The following is a 12,530-nucleotide window of genomic DNA, read 5'->3' as shown; positions in this document are numbered from 1 at the left end:
AACGGAAGAAATAGCTTTTCGGCAGCATTTGCATCTTAAAATTGACACAAGGAAAGTTGAAGCCAGCCACGTTTAGTTTTACTAATATAAATATAAAATCAAATAAAAAGTTACTAATAAATTTGTTTCATAACTAATACTCTAACTCCGGCCCCAACTAATTGCGAGTCCAAACAAAAGAGCTTTTCAGCAGCATTTGCATGTTAAAATTGACACTAATTTAAGGTTGTAGCCAGCCACGTTTAATTACTTCTCTTTAGGTGATTAACTTTAATTAGCATTGATGCAACACGTACTTAACATGCTAAGCATCTAATCAGCTATAAATACACCCTTAAAGTCGACTACTCCACCATCACCAGCCCTTCAAATTAGTTACTTCCAAAAAAATATATTAAATTAGTTCTATTGTCTTGGGGAAGATTTCACTTGTTGCAGCTCTTCTGTTGTGCTTGTTGACATTTGCAAGTGCCAACACATGCATTGACAATATCGATAATCCACCAAGTTGCCAGGAGCAGATGTAGAGCCAGAGGCTCAACCACTGCAGGTAAAAACCAAGTTAAGTATGTATAATATTATTGCTTTAATAAGCTCCTCCATTTTACTGTATGTGATTATAGTTCCTATTTGAAAGGTCAAACGATTTTTTTGCCTGCGTGCACTTTTTTTGACTTAAATTATAGTATTTCATATAGCTTCTTGAACTTGGAATTAAAAAAGATATACTATCTTACCGAGCTGCAGTATTGGTTTGTTATTAGCTAAGTTAGAGGATCCAGCTTATAAATTATTTAAGTTTAAGAGTTGTTTCAGTATTTAGCTTAATTTCTAACTATGTAAATTCTATTTTAAAAAATCATAAATAATATATCAGAATCATATTGAAAAAAATCCTTTTAATTCCCGTACTTCAAAGCTGGCCACATAAATTAAAGCGGAATCGAGGAAGTAGTGTCCATCTACCACTATAATGTTTTTACCAAAATAGACCAATAACACTTGTTCAATATAATATAGAACAAATATAAATTTGTGACATACTTCCTGAACAAATATAAATTTGTGACATACTTCTCAAAAGCTAGCTCTGATGGGAGGATTTTCCAAGACCATATAAGGAGACTCTACCGGTGTGGGACTCCAACACCCCCGCACTTGGGCCTAACTCAACCTCAAAAGCTAGCTCATGAGGAGAGGATCGCCTAAGACCATATAACGAGACCAAGAACCCTTTGATCTTGGGCCTAACTCAACCTCAAAAGCTAGCTCATGAGGGGAGGACTGCCCAAGACCATATAAGGAGATCCCACCGATGTGGGACTCCAACATCCCCCGCGGATTGCCCAAGACCATATAACAAGACTCAGAACCCTTTGATCTTGGGCCTAATTCAACCTCAAAAGCTATCTCATGAGGGGAGGATTGCCCCAGACCATATAAGGAGACCCCACCGATGTCGGACTCCAACACCCCTCGCACGCCCAGGGCTGGACATCTGGAGTATGGACAATATAAGACGGGGGCCCAACATCGGAAACAATGAATTGGGTGGGCCTGGTTCTGGTACCATGACAAGAATGGATCTTGGATCTAACTCAATCTCAAAAGCTAGCTCATGAGGGGAGGATTGCCCAAAACCATATAAGGAGACCAAGAACCTTTTAACCCACCGACTATGGGACTCCAACACTTCCTTCGTTTTAAAAAAACTGAACTTTTTTTAAAAATATCTATTTCAATTTAGTTGTCCCATTTATGAAATCAAGAGAATTTTACTATGTTCTTTCAATACTATCTCTGTATAATCTCAAATTTATCTTTTCAAATCATAATTAATAAGATTAGTTTGGTTAAATAAATCCTTAATAAATCTTTTCTTTAGGTGAGTGGCAAGTCAATAAGGGTCAAATATTTTAAAGGGCAAAATTCAGAAATAGCATACTTATCCCCTTAATTATGAGTTTCATAGCAACAGTTTCATAATTACATAATATAACAAGTTGTATTTTGTATTTTTGCAAACTGTTGCTACAAAAATACAAATACATATGATTTTTACTGCCCTTATGATCGATATGTATTTTGTATTTTTGCAAACTGTTGGTACAAAAATACAAATACATATGCTACAAAATGTAATTTGATAAAAGTGTTGTTATGTTTTGTAATTTAATACTTAAGTATGCTACTTTAGGTATTTTTTCCTATTTTAAAACGGAGAAAGCAGAAAGTAACACCCTGCGATAAACATAGTTCAGTAATTGTGACTTAATTTTTTTTGAAGTCCATTTATAATCATAAATCAAATTTGGACAATAAGCTGACAGTAACATCAAATTATGTGTAATGTTACTGATTTGCAGGATGTATCTTTCAAGAAACCTCCAATATTATGGCGATGAGCTGACCATGGTAACAGATAATGATGAGATCAACCCACCAATAGAGGTTTGTCGCCAACACTGCTGCCAGGAATTGAGAGATATTGACACTCAATGTCGCTGCCCGGCTCTTTTGAAGATGGTGATGCAAGAGCCTGGCACCCAAGGCCAAGAGGCAGAGCCTATGTTAGGGAAGGCTCGTTATCTTCCCCGTATATGTAACATTCAGCCCACTCAGTGCGATTTCTAATTAGTATAAGCTGAGTATAAAAATGACGTTTAAGTACTATATGTAATAAACACACCATCATGTGTATGAAGCCAGAGTTAATTAATTTGCTTTGTCTTTGGTTTTATCTTATGGGATGCTTTAAAGTGTTATGTAACTGAAACTGATTCTTGGACAAGGCCTTTGTAAGAAGGTCAACAATCTGATCCTTTGAGGAGATGTGAGATATTCGAAGAGCATCTTTTTGAACCAAATCTCTAACAAAATGGATGTCAATTTCCAGGTGCTTCATTTTGGAGTTCTTGAGTGAAGAACTGGATTTTGCCATGTGTATATGGTAGAGATGTTATCAAAGTATATTGTGGGAGGTGGAATCGAATAACCAAGTTCCTTCAAAAGAGATTTAACCCATTGAACCTGAGCAGCTGTTGCAGCAACAGACCTATATTCAGCTTCAGTGGACGATCTAACAACTGTCTTCTGATTTTTGGAACTCCAGCTGATCGGAACATGGCCAAAATATAAAAAGAACCCAGAGATTGATGTTCTATTCGATGGATCACCGGCCTAATCGGCATCAGAGAAATCATGAAACTTTAAAGAAGATTGTGGAGTAATATGGAGACCAAAGGCAATAGTAGATTTCAGATATCTGAGAAGACGCTTAAGAGCCAGCCAATGATGATGATTATGACAATGCATGAACTGGGAGAGTTTGTTAACAGTAAAGGCAATATCAGGCCTCTAAGATTTAAATAGTGCAAACTTCCAACCAGTTGGCGATAACAAGTGGGTTCAAGAGCGTCTTTGATGCAATGTGACTTGAGTAAAGAACATGTTGTGGCAATTGGACTTTACACTTCTTTAGCACCCACCATGTTTGCATGCTGAAGAATCTTTCTAACATAATGATGTTGAGAAAGGAAAATGCCTTTTGAAGTTTTATGAACATCAACACCAAGGAAAAAAGATAACTCATGGGGATTTTTTAATGAGAACTGGACTCCAAGGGATTGAATAAACCACTTGATGAAGGACGAGTTGTTACCTGAGATCATCCACATACACTAAGAAATATCAACATGTTGTACCTTGACAATTTATGAAAAGAGAGTGATCACTTTATGATTGTCGAAAGACAAACTTCAAGGTAAATGACCGTAGAACTTGGTACCACGCCCTCGGGGCTTGTTTGAGTCTGTAAAAAGCCTTGACTAATTTATAGACATGGTGTTGTTTGGTTGGATCAGTGAATCCAGGTGGTTGTTTCATGAACACCTGTTCTTCTAATGGACCATGTAAAAAAGCATTGTTCATATGTAACAGCTAAAGTGAGAACCACACGAATTGTCACCGGCTTAACCACTGGGCTGAATGTCTTACCAAAATCAATTCCAGGTCCTTGGTTGTATCCCTTTGCAACCAACTGAGCTTTGTATTTTTGAATTAAATCATCTGTATTTCTTTTGACCCTATAAATCCACTTACAACCGACTAAATTCTGTTGAGAATCAGGAGGAATAAGAATCCAAGTACTATTTTAAACTAATGCATTGAATTCATCAGACATTGCAGAGCTCCACTCAGGATGGGCCACAGCTTGTGCAACTGTTGTTGGTTTCAGTACTTTCGGTAAAGGATGTTTTGTTACATGGTAGACAAATTTAGTTTTATAAATGTTATTCTTAGAATGAGTGACCATAGGATGAGTGTTTTCCAGTGAAGAAAGAATGTTGTTTTGTGTAGGAAGAGAAGGATTCATACTCGCATTTGAATGAGAAGGATTAGTGTTTTCCATTGAAGGAGAAGAATCACAAAGTAATGAAGGAGAAGAATCACAAAGTAATGACTATTGTTCAACAGGAGGATTGGAAGACGAAGATGAAGTAGGAAAAGAATTAGACTGAAATGGGATTATAGTGTGAAAAGATTCACTAAAGGGGATAACATACCAATTTGAATTAGATTTTGAATCTGAAGGATGGGTTTGATATGGAAAACATTTTCAAGAAAGACAACATGATGTGAGGTAATGTATTTTTTAGATTTAAAGTCATAACATACATATGCACTTTGATGCAAAGAGTAACCAAGCAATACGCAGGGGACAAACTTGAGATCAAATTTGGAATTGGTATAAGGACGAAGGCATAAACAAAGGCAACCAAAGACATGCAAGGATTGATAATTGAGAGAGCAGTTAAAAAGATTTTGATAAGGAGAAGAAAACTGAAGAAGTGGTGTGGGAAGACGATTAATAAGGTAGGTGACTGTTTTGAATGCAAAGGACCAAAACGAAGAATAGAAGGAAGAATTTTGCAGTAATGTAAGAACAGATTCAATTAAGTGATGATGGCAACGTTCTGTAGCCCCATTATGTTGTGGGGTGTGAGGCGGTGTTTGCAAATGATTTATTCCACAAGATTGAAAATATTTTTTGAGTGTAACATATTCTCCACCCCCGTCGGTGTAAATCGATTTTATCTTGATATTAAAGTTATTTTCGACAAGTTTTTGAAATGGTGGAAAGATAACATACACGTCTAACTTAGCCTTTAAAGAAAAAACCCAGATATATTTTGTGTAATTGTCCAGAAAGATAATATAGTAACAGAATCCATCAATTGATTACACAGGAGTAGGACCCCGTAAATCAGAATAATCACTCAAGAGGTCTACTGCTTGTTAGAGAAGAAACGCCAAAAGTTTGACGATGACTTTTATTATATTGGAAAGGATTACAAAGAAATGTTTTACTAGAAGATGCTGGTAATTGAAACTTTGACAAAATGAAATTAAAGATCCTAGCATTGGGATGACCAAACGTTGATGTCAGGACTCTGATGAAAGCAGAATGTTGAAGGAGATAGGATTATTTGAAACAGCAGAGGACATAAGCTTTTACAAGGGTTAACCAAGTGGGCCTTTGAACTGAATCTCCCCCATGGACTGATCCTTCATAAGAAAATAGTCAAAAAAGAACTCAATTAGTACTTAGTTAGAATTACAAAACTTTGATATAGATATGAGGTTGGTTTTAATGGAGGGAACACACAAAACATTAGAAAGATGAAATTTTTTGGTAGTGAGAGAGATAGTACTAGAACCAACATGCGAGATGGACAAACCTGAGCCATCAGTTTGGTGTAGCTCATCACTACCATTATATGATGAATGAAGGAAAGATTGTCCAAGTCATTAGTGATATGATGAGATGCACCAGTGTCTAACAACCATTGCTGATCAGATCCTGAATTAGCATTAGAGTAGTGTGCTTGAGGATTCTATAAAAACAAGTCCCTAAAAATAATCACATGCTTGATAACACCATTTTACATGATAAAGATCCGTGCTTTGAGGTTGCTGCTTTGGTGCAGAATTTTGAGGCTTATATGTGTAATACCTCATATTTTTCCAGCCTAAAGTAATGGTTAGTCATAAGTTGATGCTCTCATTTCTATTTCAGCCATATCTCATGCACTCACAGATCTGTTCAGTAGCCCACTACATTGGGATTCAGTCATACAGTTTATTTCAGTTATGCATGATAGCTTATAGCCTCAGATTCCTTAGAAATTTCAACCTAACTAGACATTCGAGGACGAATGTTCCCAAGGAGGAGATATTGTAATACCCCATATTTTTCTAGCTTAAATTCGTTCCTAGAATATTAAGATATAGCTTCCAAATTGAATAATATATATTCTAATTGGAATTTTTAATATTGTAACTTTTCATTGTGTGGGAAATTGAATAAGCCTTTCATCGATACCAAATTCTCCTAAATCTGACACTCGGTGAAGGAGTTATGGTATTTTTAAGTTGACAATGTGTCACCTGGACTATCAGTGGGTCGCAGTGAAGGCACAATTCAAAATTGTCAATTTCAGTGGACCTCCACGATATTGACGCATTATGGAGAGGTTTAAACTTCCGTTTGTCAACATCTAGTGAGACTCCGCGATTTTACCGCGTTGCGGAGGAGTCCCATTTCATATTTGTCAATTTCCAGCAAACCTATGCGATAGTGGCGCATCGTGCCAATGGCCAAAATGGAATTTCAAAGGGTCACCGCGATAGCTCCACATCGCAGAGAAAGTCTAGTTTCCACTTGTCTTTTTCCAATAAGCTACCGCGATTGTAGCGCGTCGTGGTGGCCAGCCAAATCAGAATTTTTGCTGCTTTTCTAGTATCGTTTAAAAACTCAAAGGGGTGTTTTGGTCCATTCCCAAGCCCCCAAATTCATCCAAAGACATGATTTAACCCTATTACAAGCCTTCTATGCTTATATTCATCAAAATTTCTCTCAACCAAAACCCTAAGCTCCATTATTCAACTTCAAGAATCCCCAAGATTCCATCATTATTCTCCCAAATCAGTTCAAGATTCAAAGTTTCCAATTAAAGAACACCAAGAATTATCATTCAAGAGCACAAATAGGATCTTAAAAGAAAGCTTGTTCATCTAGTTCATCATCCAAGGTATATGAGGATTGAACAAGAATAATTCTTTCATCCTTGTGCCAAAAACTTTATTTTAATTTCAAATTTACTGCAATTTATGAGATTTCCCATGAAATTAAAGTTATAGTTTATACCCATTATCATTATTTACAAGATTATGAGATTTCCCATGATTTAGAAGTTGAATTACATGATTATATTTATATTTCTATTCATTGTGCAGAAATTTTCCAGATTTTATGATGAATTATGAGTGTTTATATTATCAAGCATGAATTTTTTTGATGTTTTAACATGAGATTGATGCATGGGTCATTAATCCCCAATTTAAGATTGTTATTTTGATATTATTTATGTCATGAGCACCCTCAGATAATATTATTTACAGATTTTGATAAAGATTTGACCTTTTGGTCCTGAGCTAAGATAAAGAATCCACTTTGTTCAGATAACTTGAGATTTAAAGAAAGAAAAGCATAATTGGTTTTCTTGAAAATCTTTGTGCTATTTTTGAAGTGGATTTCTTAATATTTTGAGCATAAGAATGAGAATAGTATTTAGCACCGAGTTGGGTGTGATTCCAAGGTCTCATGCCCCAGAACTACATACCACCGTAGGATTAAGATATTTCCCACTTCTATGTGGATGACTAAGATTGCAATCACTAAGATAGAAGTTTTATTCCGATGGCAAGGGTAGAACAACCCTACCTAATGTGGGCTAGATGTGGTACTCCATGGATGCTCACATGGTGTATGTCAGTTAGAAGAACCTCCCAATAGATGTCCCCCACTCTTCAACAGTCTATTGATTTAAAGATTTAAGATAAAATCATATGTTTTGAAAGTTATGGTTTTAAGATTTTAAGCCCTAAGATAAAGTATTTTCCAGATTTTAGAAAACTATATGTAAAGGCTCACCATTTTACTCAGACTATGCTTTACAGAAAGATAAGAGTTACATATTTAGTTTTTAGATTTCAGACTTAGAAGTGAGTCCTTTCTACACTTAGACAGTATGATTTAAAGACAGAGTATTAGCACATCTTTTAGAACTAAATATTATGGCTCACTAGATTTACAAGTATGATTTATTTCTCATGATTATTATTTTCAGTATTTCAGATGTTCCAGCTTATGTGAGTCATTTACATTTAACATGCATTGTTTTATAAATTTTGATGATGAGATGATGTTTTACTTATGCATTTAACCCCTATATACTTAGTACATCCTCAAAGTACTGATCCACATATATGTCTATGTGCTACATTGTCTTATAATGTAGGTACGAGTTGTAGCACGCATACCATATTCAAATAACTTGCAGATTCCAACCAGCAGATGATGATTCCTCCTATTTTGGGGACTTAAGTTAGATGTTATTTATGTATTTTATTCTCTTATGTATTGATTAGTGATAGTTGAGTCGCATTTCATCTATCTATAGTTAGTATAGTAGAGGCTCACAGATGTCAGTTAGAGTCAGTTATGTATTTTCAGTCCCTCTTTCAGATTTTATCAAAATTTAAAAGTTGTATTGATATTGTATTTTTCCCAGATTCCATCTTTATTATGTTTCCGCACAGTAAACTCAGTCATTTTATGTATATCATTCAATTGCTTATGAGTTATGCCAGTATAAGGGTTAGCTTGGGATTATTTGTGGTCGTAAGCACCGTGTGACGTCTCGGGATAGATTTTTGGGGCGTTATTAACTTGGTATCAGAGCATAAGTTTCAAGTGTCCTAGGGTGTCTGTGAAGCCATGTCTAGTAGAGTCTTGCGGAACGGTACAGAGACGTCTATTCTTTTCTTTGAGAGGCTACGAGGCATTTAAGAAAAGTTTCTTTCCTTTCATACTCTAGATTGTACAGGAAAGTTTTTCCTTCAGAAACTCCTGTCTACTCGTGTGTTACTCTAAAAATTTTCACCTATGACTTATTCTCGAGATAACATGATCAGCATGTTCCAATTCCTCCCTAAATAATGCTCTTAAATTTGCTAGTAGAAGTTTCAAAAGTCACCCAAAGGGCTTGAGAGGAGCTCTTTATTGTGTTAAGTTCCTTGAGTTGAACGTCTATGTTCTCACCCTTATGAGTTGTTCAGTTTAGACTGAATTAGATATGCATTCAGGTTCCTCATTATTCCTTCAGTACAGAAAGTACTCGTGAGTGGTGATAGTATGAACCTAGACTGTTAAATGTAGTGTGCATGTGAAGGATATTATGAACTTCAGTGTTATAATTTATGTGTAGTAGAACCTTATTATAGTCATAGGTATGGGTATAGATGAGTAGTGATGAGAAAAGTGAGAGTGTCAATTTATAGAAAGTATAGAGATAAACTTGTGTATGTTAACAGGTTGTATGAAGGTGATATGTTCTTGTGTGTTAGTTTAGTGGAAGGAAGAGAAGGAGTTATTAGTTAAGGTAAATTATTATTTGTTTGAAGTATGAAAGGGGTTATTGATGATAGTTATTGTGTTAGAAAAGTATTGGATATTAATGAAGTGTTTGGTGGTTTAGTATCGTTAATTTAGGCTTCCCTTAAGGTTACAAAAAGGAGTTTAGCTGAAACTTATAGAGTTGTGATGGTAATCTAGATATATAGAAAGGTAAATAGTAATAATGCATAGAAGGAGGAGGTGTTAATGGATTATGCTAAGATAGGCCATATGATCATGATCGATTATTGTTGTTATGAGATTCGAGTGAACTAGTGTTTCTTGACATTTTATTTCATAGCTCCCAAGCGAGAATTGTATGTAAGGTTAGGTAGTTGAATTATGTTAGCACTAGACACTAAGTTTGAATAGTTGATGGTCATCAAAGTGGATGTAATAATTTCTTGGTTAGTGATGCTAGTTGTATGGAAGTAATCTAGTAGGCTTGAACAGTGTATGCAAGAGTTTGAGTTCAGTTATCTGTAATTAAGTATGATGTTGTATGTATGAAGAAGAAGTATGCCCAAGGTGATATGGGGTTTTATTATTTTCTAAGGTTATTACATGCTGTGTGTGATTGGTAGTACCATTGAGTTGCTAAGTGGAAGGGGACTAGTTATATACATATATGATGTTCTTAATAGCTGAGTTAAGGAGTTATGGGTAGATGATGTTGAGCCTTTTTGGTATGATCTTGATTCTCATGGTTTAGAAATACAAGTTTAGAGATGTGATATTAGTAAGCTATGACAAGAGTAGTTTGTTTTATTAAAGTTTGATGATATCCGTGTTAAGTGTTAACATCTAAGTTTGAACCCTTGAACATTGAGTAAATAGAAATAAGAGTTGAAGCTCTAGATGGTGTGAACTCAGGATATGGTAATACTTATGAATATTCTAAGTTAGTAAGAGTTCAATATATTATGTGATGACAAGTGGAGCTATAGAAAAATAGAGTTGTATCTCGGAAGGAATTATTAGAAGTGGGTTTTACACTTTCAGGAGTAGTCTTTCAAAGTAAGTTTATTATTTGCATGTATTTTTGTGTTTTACATACTTAGAGTGATGGATTAAGCTAAGGGGGAGATGATAGAACGAGTACCAAAGTCAGACCTCCAGATGCTAGTAGTGATGCCAATGTAGTGTAGAACATCAGAAAGTGAGGATGTGGCTCAACCTATTCTTATTTCAATATTTATTTTTCATTTATCCCAATATCTACTCATGCCTTACGTGTCAGTTCCCTGACCATAGTTCATGTTCATGCGTATAATAGAGAACCATGTACTCTCCCAGTTTCTAGTATGAGGAGTTCCAGTTCATCCATCAGCCGGAATCACATTCCATAAGTTATGAACTCCAAATTTATGTCATGTAGCTCATGAATCATGTACTCGTGGTTTACAGCATGTTCAGATCCAGTACTCCTACAATAATCTTAACGATCAGTGGAATTCAGATTTATATTATGTCGTGAATACTCTATTCCTCAGGCCTCAGTAAGGTGTCAAGTTATGCTTAGTATCCCTTCATGTTTTAGACCCTATATTTCACCAACCTTTCAGTGATCTTACCTCAGGTCAAGATAGTGATGATGAGCAATTTTGTGGATGGGAGATAGTAAATGTGTTATGTCTGGGAAGATTGTTGTAAGATGGTTTTATGTAAGTCTATAAGTTTGAAAGAATTTTTAAGGTGAAGTTCATTTTCTTGTGTATGACTCGATTAATTGAGAATATTTTATGTGTATCATCATAAGAATTGAATACTGCATGGAAGTTGTTATTGATAGAGTTGTTAGAGAATATGAGAAAGATGCTCTTATGGGTAATTTTTTGGAAGTGCATATGTGGTTATGAAGATAGGCTTGAACGTTATGTTGTGAATTCCGAGTTAGGCTTGACCTTGCTGAGAGGATTCAGTTTAGTTTAGATTTTGTCGAAGGACTTATCAGTGCCCATGTGAGAATTATAAGTTGAAATAAGTGTATGGTATTTGAGAGCAATAGTATAGTAGAGGGAGTGTTTGGGAAGTGTTTCTAAATTTAAAAGTAAGAAGTTACATTGTTTAAGGCCCAGAAATTCTATCCTAGCTTATGATTTATGGTCTATGTTCTATGCTATAGAGATGTAGCAATATTGTGATTTCTTATTGAGAGTTCTTGTTCGTATCATGCCCAAAGTTCTTCACTCCCTAACAACATTAGGAATTTCTTAGATAAGAGTATTGAAGAAATACCCTATTTGGATGTAAGCATTCAGTATGATTTAGTTCATAAGTATCCTGCGTATCATCTCAGTCTTTTCCTAGTATTCAAACTAAATCAGTATCATTCGAGGACGAAAGTTTCCAAGGGGGAGATATTGTAATACCACATATTTCTCCTAGTTTAAATTCATTCCTAGAATGTTAAGGGATAGCTTCCAAATTTAATAATATTTATTCCATGTGGGATTTTCAATATTTCAACTTTTCATTGTGTGGGAAATTGAATAAGATTTTCATCGATACCAAATTCGCCTAAATCCGACACTCGGTGAAGGAGTTATGACATTTTTAAGTTGACAGTGTGTCACCTGGATTCTCAACGCGTCGCAGAGAGGTCCAAACTTCCATTTGTCAACATCTAGTGAGATTCCGTGATTTCACCATATCACGGAGGAGTCCCTATAGACACCTAATTTTGTCCCTCCGAATGTTGATTTTATCCATTTTTAGCTCACCTTACCATGTACCCGCACCCATGTGATTATATCCCATAAAAATGCAAAAAATAACAACCCTATCCTAACCAACTTTACACCTCATCCTAACAACCTACCCCACCTCATACCCCTACCCACCTACCCACATGACCCCCCTCTTTCTCACTTTTCTTAGACACAAAGCAAAAAAAAGTAGGAGGCATATAATACAAATAATCAAAATAGAAGGGGGGACCACACTTAATAGAATATACACACCCTTATATATAGAAAGAGAGGAGGCTTCTTCTTTGAAAAAAACACTT

The 12,530-nt window shown here is 35.5% G+C and overlaps 1 pseudogene; it reads right to left on the bottom strand.

The window, feature by feature from the left end:
• Positions 1 to 2,901: 2,901 nt before the first annotated feature.
• Positions 2,902 to 12,530, bottom strand: part of LOC107861148 — a 59,571-nt pseudogene continuing 49,942 nt past the window's right edge.

The sequence above is a fragment of the Capsicum annuum genome, chromosome 2 (assembly GCF_002878395.1).
Source record: "Capsicum annuum cultivar UCD-10X-F1 chromosome 2, UCD10Xv1.1, whole genome shotgun sequence".
In the NCBI taxonomy this organism is placed as follows: domain Eukaryota; kingdom Viridiplantae; phylum Streptophyta; class Magnoliopsida; order Solanales; family Solanaceae; genus Capsicum; species Capsicum annuum.
Note: the sequence above shows the minus strand (reverse complement) of the source record. Positions and strands in the feature narration are given on the sequence as shown.